Source organism: Lissotriton helveticus, chromosome 7 (genome assembly GCF_964261635.1).
Source record: "Lissotriton helveticus chromosome 7, aLisHel1.1, whole genome shotgun sequence".
NCBI lineage: Eukaryota > Metazoa > Chordata > Amphibia > Caudata > Salamandridae > Lissotriton > Lissotriton helveticus.
The window spans coordinates 729,118,891-729,135,883 of NC_136068.1; positions in this window are offsets into that span (position 1 = coordinate 729,118,891).

The following is a 16,993-nucleotide window of genomic DNA, read 5'->3' on the forward strand; positions in this document are numbered from 1 at the left end:
CATCATTTTTGAGAGTAGTTTCAGCACGGCCTGGGGCCACACTGTCAGCAGTGGCTCTCTGCAACCCATTGCAGAGAGCAGGTTTGCCAACATTCGAATACATTTCACTTTGTGAGAGGATTTGGAGGGCTTAAGGGGGGTGGAGTCTGTGGAGGGGATGGGAATGTAAGCTCACTGTTTTTAGAAGGCATAAGGGGGCGAGGTCATGGGGAGGAAGTCAGGCTTTGAGCCAAGAACTGATCCCCGATTCCCCTCCAAAAACAAAAGCTTCAGAGGCGGCTGCTAATGTCCTGGCTAGGTTGCACAATAGCAAAAGCAGCATTAACATCATCAGTGACCAGCCTCCAAACATGAGTTGGAAACCCACACTGTACATGGGTTTCCAGTTCTTGTAATCTCCCTCTGAACTCATGGATCATCTGTGCAGAGGTAGGGAGAGGCTGGGAGAGTCCGAAAGCCTGGGGGCTTCTGGTGCTTGCAGCAGATCTGAATAGGACGGAGGAGAGGTGTGCGGTAGAGAAGGTAAGGTTATTATTTTTTTTTTATCCATTCCCCATCTACCCCACCAACCCCCTTTCCAGGCATCCACTGACGCTTCTAGGAACCCTACCTTCCCTCAGGTACAAAAATAATGCCTCTTGTCCTGTAACCTTCCTGCAGCACTCTTGTTATCACACCATCCCCAAATCAATTATAAAAGAAATATAGCCACTCACAGAAATGTTCCTCCAACACCCAATTCCAATATTTAAAAAAAAGTAATGGGTAGAGTACTCACCCTTCAGACCTCGCACATTCCTTTTCAGTCCCAACACAAAACCCCTCTCTATGTACTGACATATAGAGCGAAGAACCAGTAGGTGTGACACTGACTGTAAGAGCTGCTTTTCAGCAATGTTTAGAAGGGACATGGTCTCTGCAACATGATTTTTACATCGCAGTGCCTTTACCACGCATTTGTTACCCCGCCTATATATATATATGTGTTCAAAAAGTTCAAAACCATAGGTCAGGTCCACAATCTCCGGAGCACCAACACGAGACCCAAGAATCAGGTGAGCTTGTTAATTTAATAGCACCTTCGCCAGCATAACGTTTCGGCCTGCACAGAGGCCTTGGACACATGACGCAATGGAGAGCGTGGGCAAAATTTAAAGTGCAAGTGCTTGAATTTTAAAACATTTGTTTGGACAGCAGCGTGAATAGGAAAATACCATGGAAGACAGACTTGTCAAGGCACATATTGGGATAATCCCAGTAACTAAAACACATCATTCTAATTTGAGTGACACATGCCTAGTTAGTTAAATCCGTTTTGATTCACATCATTAACAATTTAAGATATGAAAAATTGCAGTTTGGAAGCTCATTCCCTGATAATATTTTCAAGGTGAATACAAATAACACAATTTGTGGATAAGCCCATATACCATAAATGAACAATCAGCTGCCACCAGCTAATCCAACCCCTCATGGCACATGATTGGCATGCTATCATCAGATGTGTAAGCAGAAAGGGGATGAAGTAATGAGAAAAGACAAATATTATATTATTTCTTCCCCCCACTCCCTTGTTCCCCAACATTCAATGACTGTATAAATACAAACAACACATCTGCTTTTTTCCTTAATGTGCCTAAATCTTCTAAAAAATCTAATAAACACACTTTCTATGTCCAATTTCATGCGTGATAAGTGAATGAATGAAAATACAAAAAGTTAAAAAACATACAAATGATTTATGGTCTTATTGTAGGCTGCTCCCAACCTACACATTTGATGTTGGTGACCTAATATAAGACCAGGAACCAGATTAAAGATTGACAAGCTGCAACCCAACCTACTGAGAATACTATTTTGGTTGGGACATGTAGTCAGAGACTGTCATAGAAGGTATGTTACCATTACAACGAAACTTTTACAACGGACTACTTTTACAACGCAACTTTTACAACGCAGGAACCATTACAACGAACTACCATTACAACGTATTTTTTTACAACGCAATACTTTTACAACGCAATACCTTTACAACGTAAGTATTGGTAAGTATATTATTATAGTAAAAATGTTATAAGTTTGGGTTTTTGGGTAAAGGGGTATTTTTAGGGTTCAGGGCAAGGTTTGGGTTTTTGGGTAAAGGGGTATTTTTAGGGTTCAGGGTAAGTTTTAAGTTTTTGGGTAAAGGGGTATTTTTAGGGTTCAGGGTCAGTTTTGGGTTTTTGGGTAAAGGGGTATTTTTAGGGTTCAGGGTCAGTTTTGGGTTTTTGGGTAAAGGGGTATTTTTAGGGTTCAGGGTCAGTTTTGGGTATTTGGGTAAAGGGATATTTTTAGGGTTCAGGGTCAGTTTTGGGTTTTTGGGTAAAGGGGTATTTTTAGGGTTCAGGGTCAGTTTTGGGTTTTTGGGTAAAGGGGTATTTTTAGGGTTCAGGGTCAGTTTTGGGTTTTTTGGTAAAGGGGTATTTTTAGGGTTCAGGGTCAGTTTTGGGTTTTTGGGTAAAGGGGTATTTTTAGGGTTCAGGGTCAGTTTTGGGTTTTTGGGTAAAGGGGTATTTTTAGGGTTCAGGGTCAGTTTTGGGTTTTTGGGTAAAAGGGTATTTTTAGGGTTCAGGGTCAGCTTTGGGTTTTTGGGTAAAGGGGTATTTTTAGGGTTCAGGGTCAGTTTTGGGTTTTTGGGTAAAGGGGTATTTTTAGGGTTCAGGGTCACTTTTGGGTTTTTGGGTAAAGGGGTATTTTTAGGGTTCAGGGTCAGTTTGGGGTTTTTGGGAAAAGGGGTATTTTTAGGGTTCAGGGTCAGTTTTGGGTATTTGGGTAAAGGGATATTTTTAGGGTTCAGGGTCAGTTTTGGGTTTTTGGGTAAAGGGGTATTTTTAGGGTTCAGGATCAGTTTTGGGTTTTTGGGTAAAGGGGTATTTTTAGGGTTCAGGGTCACTTTTGGGTTTTTGGGTAAAGGGGTATTTTTAGGGTTCAGGGTCAGTTTTGAGTTTTTGGGTAAAGGGGTATTTTTAGGGTTCAGGGTCAGTTTTGGGTTTTTGGGTAAAGGGGTATTTTTAGGGTTCAGGGCTAAGTTTGGGTTTTTGGGTAAAGGGGTATTTTTAGGGTTCAGGGCCAGGTTTGGGTTTTGGGGTACATGGATACAGGGTAAAAATAAATTAAAAATAACATTAAATTAAAATAAATTATATTAATTTTAATTAATTACATTTTTAAAAAAATATTATATAATTACCAATACAAGGATACAGGGTACAAATAAAATAAAAATAATAATAAATTAAAATAAATTATATTAAATGTAATTAATTACATTAAAAAAATATTATATACTTACCAATACTTACGTTGTAAAGGTATTGCGTTGTAAAAGTATTGCGTTGTAAAAAAATGCGTTGTAATGGTAATTCGGTGTAATGGTTCCTGCGTTGTAAAAATAGCGTTGTAAAGGTATGCGTTGTTAAAGTATGCGTTATAACGTCATACATCCGTCATAGAAACCTGCCCAGAACAGTGATGGAATGATAAGGCAAAATAAAGGTGCGCTATATGTTCGAGGCCCTGTGAGCTACATAGGGGGAATTATAGACAAGTATAAAGATCTTCTGTAGAATTCAGACCCCAAGGGGTCTTACTGTTCAATTCTAGTATGTACTTTGTCTCTAAAGCTCTGAGAATGCCCTCCCTGTCGCCGCCTCTTCTCAGGGGACCCACTGTGTTAATCGCATAATATCTAAGGAGAGCACTGTTGTTACCATGACACTCCCTGAAATGCCTAGCAACTGGGTACGTGGCATCACTTGTATTGATTGCTCTTATGTGCTGGAGCACCCTCTTGTGGACCTGCAATTTGGTACTCCCAACATATCGCAGGCCACATGGACACTCCAGCACATATACCACTTACTCACTCTTGCAGGTCAGCTGTTTTGTGATTTTACGGGGCATAGGAGAAAATGGAGTAATATATTCGGTCTTACTAACTCCATGTAAGCAAGCCTTGCAGCTAGACCACTTCCTGAAACCTTTACTGCCTGTTAGCCAATTTTTTGGCGCAATCACTTCAAGACTAGATTTTACTAATGCATCCTGCATAGAGTATGCTTTCCTGAATGTGATCACAGGTTTCTTTAGCATATGCTCACCAATAACTGGATCAAATCTTACTAGATCCCAGTATTTGTTCACAATTTTTCTCAATGCCCCATGCTGCCTGTTAAAGGTCCAGATCAATCTGGTTGGTTGCTTGTTCTCATTGACAGTGGGTTTCAGCATCTTTTTATGAACCAGGGCGGCCTCTCGGGATAGGGCATTTGCTTTCGCCATTGCCGCATCTAATATGCTTTCCCTATATCCTCTAGCTAGGAAACTTTGTTTACTGGCCTCCTGAGCTAGTTTGCACTGGGCTTCTGTGCTACACACACGCCTGATCCTGAGCATCTCCCCATAGGGGACGCTCCTTATCAGGTGTGGCGGATGATGGCTCATAGCGTGAAGCACCGTATTGCCAGCCGTAGGTTTCCTGTACAGAGTTGTTTCCAGATGGCTCTCAATGATCTCGATCGTGACATCCAAAAAATGAGCTTGGCTCTGACTAATATCTGAGGTAAAAGCCAGGTTGTAATTGTTGCAATTTAGCTTTTCAATAAACTGGATAGCTTCTGCCTGTGTCCCCTGCCAGATTAAAAACACATCATCGATGTATCTATACCACCGTATGATGTGCCTCTTACGGATGTCATGGTGTTCGCCATAGAGGACCTGTCTCTCCCAGTAGCCCATATGCATACAGGCATAACTGGGAGAAAAACAGTCCCCCATGGCGACACCCCTAACCTGCTGGTAGTGTTGATTATGGAACATAAAATAGTTGTTATGTAGGCAGAAACTAATCATGGAAATCAACATTTTGTTATGTTCTAGCAGTTCAATCGGTCTCTGTCCCAGATAAAACTGGATTGCTCGTACCCCATCCGCATGTACTATACTCGTATACAAAGATGTAACGTCTAAAGTTATCAACCAATATTCCGGATTCCACTTAATTTCCCTGATCTTTCTTAGAAAATCGCTGGAATCCTGGATATATGATGGAATTCCACAGACGTACTCCTGTAAGAACGAGTCCACATAGACTGTAGTCTTTTCTAACAGCCCCCCACATGCTGAAATAATAGGTCTCCCCGGGGGCTTGATGGCGTCCTTGTGGACTTTAGGGATGAGGTATAGGACTGGGGTAATGGGGTGATCATTCTTCAAAAACTTTAGTTCATCCATGCTGATAAGACCTGATGACCGCCAACCCATCAGCAAGGAATAAAACTCAGATTGAGCTTTTCTGACCACCCCTACGTCACAATGTTTGTAGCAGTTAGTGTCATTTAGTTGATGGAGTGCTTCCTCCGTATACAAACTTCTTGGCCACAAAACGACGTTGCCGCCTTTGTCCGATTGTCGAACAATCATGTTGCCATCTTTTTGGATTTTATTCACGAAATCAGAATATTTCTGGTTTTGTCTGTATTTATGTTTGTTGATTTTAAGCGTCTTAACATACAGGTCCTTTATCTCCTTGGTCGTTGCCTCATGAAAAATATCAATGTTATCAAATGTCATCAGTGGTGTGAAGGTGGAACGAGGTTTGAACTTGGTTTGGCAGCTTAGATTGGTGATTGGTATATCCTGTACACTTTGTGAGATGGATTGTTCTAATCTCAATGCATCCATATCCTGCATTAATGGTACGTCATTTACTGCCAATCCCAACCTTGTTATATATATTTTTTTCTCTCATTCATTTGCAGACCTGTATCAAGGGGAGTTCAGGATTACTGCATACAATTCAGTGTGACAAGTGAATGCCAGAATGGATATTTGAATAAGCAGAGTTAAGCAATTTCACTACAGGTGAGAATCCATACTGAAGGTTCAAATGATTTAAAATATTAGAGAACTTGCATTTTATTTGAAATTTGGTAAGATAAATTAACTACAATTGATACTTTTCCTTAAATTCCTTACCTGACTCCTAAAAATGTCCTCTTAACATGGGGTACTTGACAAATATTTTGTCTTAAATATGTCAGTAGGGGTCTACCATAATAAAAATACCCAATCACAAATAAAATTGTCTGTAGAATGACCAACGGTTCAATTAAATCAATGTTCATGCGCTCCAGACAGTGTTGAGAACACAGCGAGATTTGATTGAATAAGATTGAGAAGAGAAAACCGAGGATGAAATAACAAGTAGAGTGACTCAATAGGTAAATATCTATATGATCCTAACTTGTAGAAAATCATTGAAGTAAAGAGGAGGACTCTGAAAATTAACCTAATAAAACCGATAAACAACATAGATACCAATGAAGGGGACACAATGTTTTTTAATTAAACGAGGGATGTAAGGTCCCAGTATACAGTTTGTACATATAGAATTACTCTGCTTCTGGGGACGAGGTAAAAAGAGTATATTTTGTATGTATGATTATTATAAGGTTCCCTGTGTAAGGAATGTAATAAAGAATTTCTCTGCATCTAGAGATATATGTAAACAGTGTGTAATTTGCACGTAAAATAAACATTATGTTTTATATTTCAATAAATTTGATGTTAATGTGTTAACACTGGGAGTGTTGAATTTGATATATGATTTTCTGTGTCTAACAGCCCTTGAAGAAGCGCAAATGTGCGAGAAACACGTGTTGGCTGTTGTGCTGTAATCGCTGAGGCATCAAGGCTGTATTCTGTGTTTATATAATCAGCTAAAGAAAAAAAATAAAGAAGTTAAAAGAAACAGCGCAAGATTTTCCGTCATTGTTTGTATGTTGTAGCATCCCAGTATTGTGATTTAAACATTTATATACATATTTAAACTTACCTTAGTAATGCGTGGTAATGGCATGCGAGATTAGAGCATATGTGTGCTAAACAAGTGCAGGGTAACAAATGCATTTTAGAGGCATGCAATGTTTTTACTAGCGTTGCACCGTCATACAACCTGTTTAGAATGTCTTGTCAAGACCAGTGCATAGCCGCATTAGTCAGGGAGATGTCAGATGGTGGAGCAGCAGGGTTGGCAACTGCATTACCCCTCTTACCCTGGGTCTCTTCTTTCTTGAGAAAGTAGCTGATTGTTTTGGGGCTCGATTTGTCTTTGCCCTGATGTCAAAGCAGTGAATTTTCTTGATTCTTCCACTGTGTTCTTGGAAACAACTTTAAATGGAAGCCAGATATAACAAGAAGGTTAGAGACAGGTTTTTATACATCTATTGTAGGGTTCCTTGTAGTTTGTAAGTCTTAGTGCAGAGAAAAGCATAAGGTGTTGAAAAAAAAATTATAAGGGAAACATGCATTGCCTTAGTTTCGTCTATGCGAGATGTATTGGTTTTTGACAATGCGCTTTATAAATGTTTTTTGTTGCAGATGGTAGTGTTGAGGGGACAGGGATAAACGTGGTTGGGGTGGGTGGCAGTAATATAACAGACAGCGGGAGGAGGGTGGAGGGTGGAGGGGCAATCAACATGAGGGATGAGCACAGTGGATGAGGTAGGCAGCTGCACCAAAACTGGCAGCGGGAGGAGGGTTGGAAGCAAGCCACATGTAGGAGGTTGGGGTGCCGAGGGAGGGAGCAGCTACACAATGGACAGCAGGAGGAGAGCGGGGGCCAAGCGACACAAGGTTGGTAGGGAGGAGGAGAGAGGGGCAAGAGCAAGGGTGCTGGGAGGTGAGAGGGAGCAAGCAATATGACATACAGTTAGGGTAGTGGGTAAGGGCTGTAGACAGATGCCCTCCAATCAAGTGCATAAAAATAGTACCTGCAGGAGAGCGTGGCCAGTGGAAGGAAACTGTCTGCAGATAGAAAGCTACAATGACCAATCAAAAGCAAGTGAACAAGAATGACGTCGAAACCAACCAATGATAAGTAATGAGTGGGCTCTAAGCCCATTTTAAGATTTTTTTTTTGTACATCAAAGGTTTCGCTGACAGATCATTCGCTGTCACGGGTATAACCTAAATCTGGAAATTCTGTTTTCTGGATGATGTTTTAGTAATAAGAGATTTCGGAGAATAGATTTATACAGTCAATTTTGTATGTGCATCACTGTAAAGACGTTGTGACAACTGTTGGGCAGTATATTCACCAATGGTAATTGCTATGGAGAGAATCTTGCATTAGTCCTTTAACCTTCTCTATTTAGACGATTACCATTAACACAATTACTGAACAGGGCAAATGTGAGGCTGGTTGGAGAAGCAGCAAGAATAGAGAAGGCCCCAATGGAAACTTTATTTTGTAGTAAACAAAAAAGGGAATCTCTTGTCTAAGTCACAATGTCAGTATTCCACAACCTAATTAGAAGCATAATTATATGCTTAATCAGGACAGGGTTCTAAAAATCTAAATCTTTGCCAAAACTTGGTAAGGATTGCATACTCATCCATTTGTACTCCACACGATCGCAATGCTTATTAGATAATGACTAGGTGGTACCTTACTCCATCTGGGCTAAATGTGATGCTAAGCATCACAGACTGGTGTTGGAAGGGTAAAGGTAAGGGTGAGTGCAGTGCTCCTGTTCCTTTGTGGTGGTCTGGTAAACACATTTACTCCTATTGGAAGGATATCTTAGCATACATTAAGTCCAACACTTGAGAGGAACTCTCACTAAACTCTGCTATTTTGTTGTTTGTTTGGTTATCCTGAAAAAGGTAGCATTTAGGTATCAAATGGATCCGTCATGATAAGGAACGCAAGAATTTGTAAACACCTTGGTAGTGCTCAAAATATACATGACAAAAGATCGCTGATTATAGAGGTCCTAGCCAAGGTGTCAAATGTGTCTCTCTACCTTACATGAAATGTTATCCTCCTCCGAAAGTTGTGATATTGTTGATGTCTAATGGTCTAATGTTGCTCATTTGAACTTCTTATTCTGTATAAAACATGCCCAAAGTAATGCCACTGTTGTCCAGAATTAAAGTTTTGACTTTTTTACTCCATTCATTTTTATTTCTTTCCGCAACTGGCAATCTCAATGATAACACTATTTCTGCAATTAAGGCCTAAAACAAGTTCTTACACAAAAAAGTTGTAAATTGAGGGAATTTCATAATTCGAGGGAAATCTTGAGAAAGGCAACTGAAGGGATCACACAGAGAGGCTAAAAGAAGATTGATGAAAAGAGGGAGTCTTGCAAATGCTATGTGTTTTTAACTTGCAACTAAAGTGTAAATCCGCTTGACCTTCTCTGAAGGTCAAATAGTTCAGCGTTGCTTTGAATGTTGCAAATGCGTTTCTATTTAGACCGACGGCCATGTCACCTTAGCTAACGACCTGTATGTCCACGTTGCAATAATACAGCAATCATTTGCAATATGTGCAAAAACGCAGCCATGCCAAATGATATTACATGCCAAATGATATTACTGTTTAGCACCTTCAGAAGCCTTTTCCACATCTAGAGCAAAGTATGTAATCCTGCCTTGTATCGTCTACATTGTAAAGCAGTTGTCAGTAACCTAAGAATTGTAATAAATGTGATTTTTAGACACCTTGTGCGCTTTTGCCTAAAAAGTAATCTCATTCCAAGGGTTATGTGGCACAGTTCTGACTTTCCTCAGAGTTTATCTCTGCCCCTGTGTCTAAAGTTCTCACTCTGACTTAATCAGGAACATTGTCTGCTGATGGAGCACAGTGTCCTGTGTTTATGCAAGAAAATTAAAATGATTACCTGCTTTAAATGAAGCCTAATTAAATACAGAATTGTTCCCCTAATACATTTAAAAGCTCAGATCCTGTCTTTCGCACGTTGGGTTCTAAAAATCGGATATTGCATTTTTTTGTGAGCTAGACTAATTAGGCTTACCTTGCATATCTAGTTGATTCATTTTGGAGAGGTGGCACAGACATCAACTCATCAGGTAGTTCGCAGAATGATTAATTATGCATAATATGGTTTCAAAATAGCTTTTCTTACACTCAGCACATGAAGTGAAGACTGCAGAGTGGAAGGATTAGGCTATTCCACTAATGATGCCCTTCGCACTATCCTCCATATCTTGGTCTGTAATCGAGTTCCAACTTCCAAGAGACCAGGTCTGGAAGTTACTTCTGAATAAATGTAGACTATATGAGTCGTGCAAATGCAGAGTGATTTCCTATTAATAAACATATATACTTAGATTAGTCCATACAACCTGGTAGTAGAAGAGTGTTATGGTCTAAAACCTAAAATCCAGAAACATATGCCAAATATAGTAAGCTACACAACCATAAACCAATACACTAATCATTTACTCACACTTTACATCACAGATGAAATCGTCCAAAATAGCTGCGGTCTGTGCAGGTAACATCGGTGGGCCGGAGGGGCCATGTAAAGGGGGATTTCGAGGGACGATGCAGAGGGAACATTATTTATTCATTTAATTTTCCCTCTGCATCATCCCTCGAAATCTCCCCTTACCAGGCCCTACCCCCTCACCGATGTTACCTGCACAGACTGCGGCTGGTCGATAACATCACATGTCACATTGCAATTGATATTTTCACCGGCAAGACTGAGCCAACCCTACACCCTACCTCAAAAAGTCAACTGGATTCAATCTTAGGCCATGTCCAGCTTGTACACAGGATGAAAGCCCTACTCTTTATTACTCACCCTCAAAAGCCAACAGGTATTGGCATGCAGTAATTCCTGCCATAGTCTTACTCAAGTGCAGGGTCCAACCTTGGCCTGGCGCTGTTCTTGTTACTCATTCTCCCATTTCCTGCCTTGCCAAGCAGGCTCAGGCCACAGATCCTGGCCATGACACTAACCTTGAGAAGGAGGGTAGTGGGGGTTTTTTATTCGTGCCCTGTGTTGATTAAGGTCTCAGGTCACATCAAGTGTCAAGTCCCTGTTCCCACAGAGCCCCCAGGTTATGGCCTTCATCTATGCTTGCGAGCTGTGGATCCTTAAAGTGATCATTAGCCATGCCCACTGCTAAGCCCCTCCACCAGCGGATCCAGCTGAGCTCAGTCTTTGACCTTGTAGAGTCAGAGGTTTATTTATCTAATTTTCTTTGGGTGCTAAAATTGTGAGCACCTAGTTGTGAGTGGATTCAGATTGGGCACTATACCAGCACACAATCATTTATGGTTAGATATTTTGTAACGCAGCTCCATACATCATTACTTTATTATTGACCATTTATATAGTTCTCATAAAAAATGTAATTGTCTTGGCTCACTTCTATTAACAACATCAAAGATTCCTCCTCAAATTAGGCTGCTGACACCTAAAGGACATTTTTAATACCCTAATTTCCTGCAGTCAGCAAAAAGATTGAAGTAATCTAGTCCAATTCTAAAGTCACTCCTGAGTCCAGTCCACGAGAGACTGACTAAATGTCCCTATGGCCTCCACAGAGTCAGCTAATACTGGTCTGTGATACAACACTCTCTTTTCTCTGCAAGAATGGCAAGCCTCGAAGAGCGTTCTTATATTATTTCCGTTTCCTTTCACACTTCCGAGAAGGCTGAATGCTTGAGATGTATATTTCTTTTCTTCATGCCTTATGTTTTATACCCGCTGAGCAGGGAGAGGTCCGGCCCCTGAAAGAGTCTTGCCTCAACATTTAAAATTGGAAACTTGCTATGCGATGGAAGCAAAATCTCCAAATAGCTTTTGTTCTTTTGCCCTCACTTTGCAAAGGTAGGCAAAACCAATGCAGGGTAATTCTAGAAGCCTGGAACTGCTATTAGCTGCATTTGTACTCCGCCTTGTACATCGTGTGGTTATAGAGAAGGATACCCAAAATCACTGGCACCTGGGTGTAGAACAGTATAGAACGTGGTGGTCCCAGTACTATTACATCAAAACTGTGAAAATAAAAACAATAAAATCATATCAAAAACAATGAATCAAATAGAAGTTAAATGGTGCTCAAGTGTTATTTAATCACACTGAGCATATGATGTAACTTTTTCAAATAAACATTTTACAGAAAACACTAAAAACCATCATTGGTGTGCCCGGCTAAGTGGAAGGGGAGGGAGGAAGGTGACTTAAGTGAGGTAGTGAGCCAAGTGACAAACAATGCTAGTGGGTATCACAATCAAATTGTTGGGCATGTTATTCAATGCCACACATTCCTAACACAGTCCATATCAGATAGATTGCAATCAATTACGTAGCCATGTAAAGTAGAAAGTCACAGTGCGGCATGCGCTGTTGGCGATACTGATTCAGAAAAGGGGGTGGTGATGAACAGAGTGCCTGAATTAAGCAGACCACTCTTACCCAGTCCAAAGATCAGGGCTTGATCCATCCCCGTTTTTTAGCTCACTGCACCATCCCAGCTCAGAACTTGGCTATATGCAAATTAGTCTGTTCCTGTCCCAGTGCATGATGGGAACAGGGCAAACCAAACTACCAAGCCAATTCTTATACTGGGAAGGAAACAAGCTTCCGGGGCCGGTTTCTGCCATTTCAGGTTGTCGTCAGCCCGGCTTGCTTGAATCCTGATGGTGCAATGAGCAAGGGACTGGCATCGGTAACGTGTCGACGTTTCGACCCCTGAAACTCTGTAGGTTTCTTCGAATCCTTACTAGCGGGGTCTTACTCAGGACAAATGTGAGAATGAAAGAAGAGGGGCACCTAAGGGTACAATAAAATGAGGGATTGTCAGGTCCAAAATTAATAAAGGCGAGGACACAAGCAGGTATGAGTCCCTATATTTATCATATCTCATTAAAGGAAAGGCCTTGTAGGCGCAACGTGTCGTCAATGACGATGGGGCTTCAGAGGCTCCGAGAAAGGTAGGATGGGGGAGAGAGTGATGAACACCTGTAGAAATACGGCGTCTGTCAAAAAGCCTTAAATGAATCAAGGATCTCTGGATTTGGGGGCCCCATAGTAGTTGAAAGGTAAACTTACTCAACAAAGGGAGATGAAATCCATGCTACTCCTCAAAAGCAGTGTGAAGACTGGTAGGCAAACCGTGGCCAACAAACCATCGATCAAGAAGTGAATACAATCACCGATTACGTCAAAGATTTGTTTAAATTATTCTAAAAAGAAAAAAGGGGGAGCGACCCTTGACCGGACCAGGTAGGTCACTCCCCCTCTGCACAGCACCGCCTGTGTCTCCCTGCCCAAGCTGCCGCTGCTGAGGAAGTTTGAGGACCTGACCACCCGCAGGCTACCACCTGCACCTCATCCCTGGTGGCCAGTGGTAGGCCGTAGGTAGGTTTGCTCATCCTCCGCTTTATTGCTTTTATTATCATGTCTGTATTTTCATTTTGTGTCTGTGGCTGCTGTTGTCTGTCTTCCCCCGCTGCCTGTACGTGGTCCGTGCCTCTTTTTCTTCCCTCTGTTCCCCTCGCTGTCCCCGTGCTCTCTCTGCCTGGTCTTTCCTTCTGTACCCCTTGCTGCCCCCATGTCTCTGCCCGTTTTTCCCTTCTGCCTTCTGTGCCACTCGTTTTTTCCCTTGTTTTTGTGCCCCTTTTGCCTTCTGTTCCAGTCATTTTTCATGCCCTTCTGCCCTCTGTTCCACTCGTTTTTTAAGCCCTTCTGCCCTCTGTGCCACTCGTTTTTCCCTTATTTTTGTGCCCCTTTTGCATTCTGTTACTTTCGTTGTCCCTCACCGCTGCATCCCCTACGGCCCCGCCCCCTGACGGCCCACTGCCCATTCGCTGCCCCCACCTCCCGCCTCCCAGCTGCTCCTCAATCCCACCTCCCCATATATGCCGGCCCCTGCGCAGCTGGCAAGCCAAAGGCGTTCCTAAGACAAGCCAGTCTGCGCCCGTCCGAGCCCGGACCGCACCCTGCGCCAGAACCCCTGGCCCCCACACCCGCCACGATGACCGCCGCCACTACGACGCCAGCACTCTGCACGCTCTCAACTCCGGACGGAGCCACACCTGCTTCAAGGCCGCCCCAAAACGCACACAGGGCCCCTTCACCTGCTGGAACTGCAGCTACACCAGCCTCAGAGCCGACAAACCACCTGCCAAGAAAGACCCCAACCACCTCTGATTCATACTACTGAACACCCGCTCCGCACGCAAGCATGCCATCGAGCTCTGGGACCTGCTTGACACAACATCCCCGGATGTCGCCTTCCTGACAGAGACCTGGTTTAACAACTCCTCCACACCCGACATCGCTATAGCCATCCCAGACAGCAACAAGATCACCCGCAGAGACTGCACCAATGGAGTCGGTGGAGGAATCGCCATTTTCAACAAGAACAGCATGAGGGTCTCGACTAGCACCGACAACATGCTCAGCACCGCCAAACACATGCATTTCCAGATCCACACAGACCCTAACTCCACCCTCAAAGGCACCGTCGTCTGCCTACCCCAAGGACCCCGCCCCCAGTTCAGCGACTCCATCGCCTACTTGATCAGCACGCACACCCTGACCTCCACCGACTACATCCTCCTCGGAGACCTGAACTTTCACCTTGAGAACAACAATGACAACAACTCCACAACCCTGATCGATAACCTCGCCAACCTCGGACTGAAGCAATTCTCACAACGCCCACCCACTCCACCGGCCACACGCTCAACCCCGTCTTCTCCTCAAGCCTGTACGTGTCCGTCAGCCACACCACTGAACTCCTCTGGACCGACCACCGCTGCATCCACTTCGCCTTCCAGAAGCCCACCACAGACCACCGCACCCAACAGATCCCCAGCCGCTGCTAGAGCAAAATCACCGAAGACCAGCTACATGCAAACCTCGCTCTCAGCCCACCCACCGAACCCTCCAACACCGAGGACGCTGCCCACAGCCTCAGACGCTGGATCGAGGACTGAGCCAACACCCTCGCCCCGCTGAAGAAACCTCACCACAGAAACACCAGCAAGAGGGCCAGCTGGTTAACCCCAGAACTCCTAGCCTCCAAGCAAGCCTGCTGGAAACCAGAGAAGAAATGGCACAGTGAACAAACACCGGACAGCCACGCAGCTCACAAGGATGCCATCCGCAACCACCACCACCTCATCAGAGCGGCCAAGAGGACCTTCTTCATAGACCGGCTCGACAACAACGCACACAATAGCAAGGATCTCTTCAACATTGTGAAGGAACTCTCCAAACCCAGCTCCAACACCAATGACATCCTGCCGTCGCAAGCCCTGTGCGCCTCCCTCACCACCTTCTTCGACCGCAAGTTAGCAGACATCCACGACAGCTTCAACACCCAGACAGCCCCAACAGACAGCAACACAACAGACCCTCCGCACACCATGTACCATGACCCCCTGCTAGCCTGGGCCAGCGTGAGCATCGATGACACCATCGAGACCATGCGCACAATCCACTCCGGCTCTCCGTCAGACCCATTCCCGCACCACGTCTTGAAAAGAGCAAGTAGCTCCATCGCACCCCACTTGTGCAACATCATCAATCTCTCCCTCGAGACTGCGACCTTCCCAGAGATCTGGAAACACGCCCAGATCAACGCCCTACTAAAAAAATCCTAAGGCAGACCCAAGAGACCTCAAGAACTTCCAGCCCATCTCTCTGCTCCCCTTCCCGGCCAAGGTCATCGAGAAAACTGTCAACAGACAGCTAACCCGATACCTCGAAGAAAACAGAATCCTGGACTCTTCCCAGTCAGGGTTCCGCAGCAACCACAGCACTGAGACTGCCCTCATCGCCGCCACCGATGACATCAGGACCCTGCTGGACAACGGCGAGACTGCAGCACTCATCCTCCTAGACCTCTCTGCCACGCACTCTACGGGCAAGCCTCCACGCCGCAGGGATCTGAGACAAGGCTCTGGATTGGACATCTCCTTCCTCTCCGGCAGAACCCGGAGCATCCGCCTCCCACCATTCCGTTCCAAAGCCTCAGAGATCATCTGCGGCGTACCCCAGGGATCCTCCCTCAGCCCGACGCTGTTCAACATTTACATGGCCCCGCTCGCACACGTAGCCCGACAGCAGGACCTCAACATAATTTCCTATGCTGATGACACTCAGCTGATCCTCTCCCTCACCAAGGACCCCATCACCGCCAAAGCCAACCTCCACGAAAGCATGAAGGCCGTCGCCGGCTGGATGAAGACCAGCCGCCTGAAGCTGAACTCAGACAAGATGGAGGTCCTCATCCTCGGCTCCAACCCTTCAGCCTGGGACGACACCTGGTGGCCGATGGCACTGGGGGCAGCCCGACACCCACCAACATGCACGCAACCTGGGAATCATCCTTGACTTAACGCTCTCAATGACGAAGCAAGTCAACGCCATCTCCTCCTCCTGCTTCAACACCCTCCGCATGCTCCGCATTTCTAGCCATGCATTTACACATGCAAAATATTTTTAGAATCATTATTTGTTATGGTAGAGATGAAATGGGACAGCTATTTATTTTCGTTGTACCTTCTAGGTTTTACAATATACTATGTTTGTCTTTTTTCCTTCTTTCTTTCACTGCAACATGTTTAATTTTTTCCAGCCTTGATTTATTTCTTCGCTCTAATCTTATGTTGCCTTTGCACTGTGCTTAATTTGAGCTAGTGGTAGCAGGTGGGCCTCACCTGCACTGAGTGAAGGCCAGGAGAATGAAATAAGAGAATGGCAGAAAAACAGTGACAGAGGAAGAAAACACGGATGAAAAAGAACCTGCAATGACGCAATAAAGGAGCAGGGAGTGCATGTTGTTGGATAAAAGGCATATGGTGGACTCAAGCTCCATCATCCTACCAGCACTTATTATTTTGCAAAAGAAGCTCCGCTTCTGCAGTCCTATCCTGCAGAGACTCCTATTAACCTACTGAAACCTTGAATGTTTCAGTTGCCAGTACATAAACTGTAACTAACAAGGCATTCATTGCATTATGCGACTTTAGCACTGTAGTGTAGTTCCTATTATCCCAATAGGCTCTGCGCATTGTAGTAGTATAGACCTAGGACAGAGGTTAACTAGGTCTTCTAATGACGATATTAGACTTAAAGTTTTTGGTTTTGCCAGCTAGCTCAGAGTTCACTAGAAA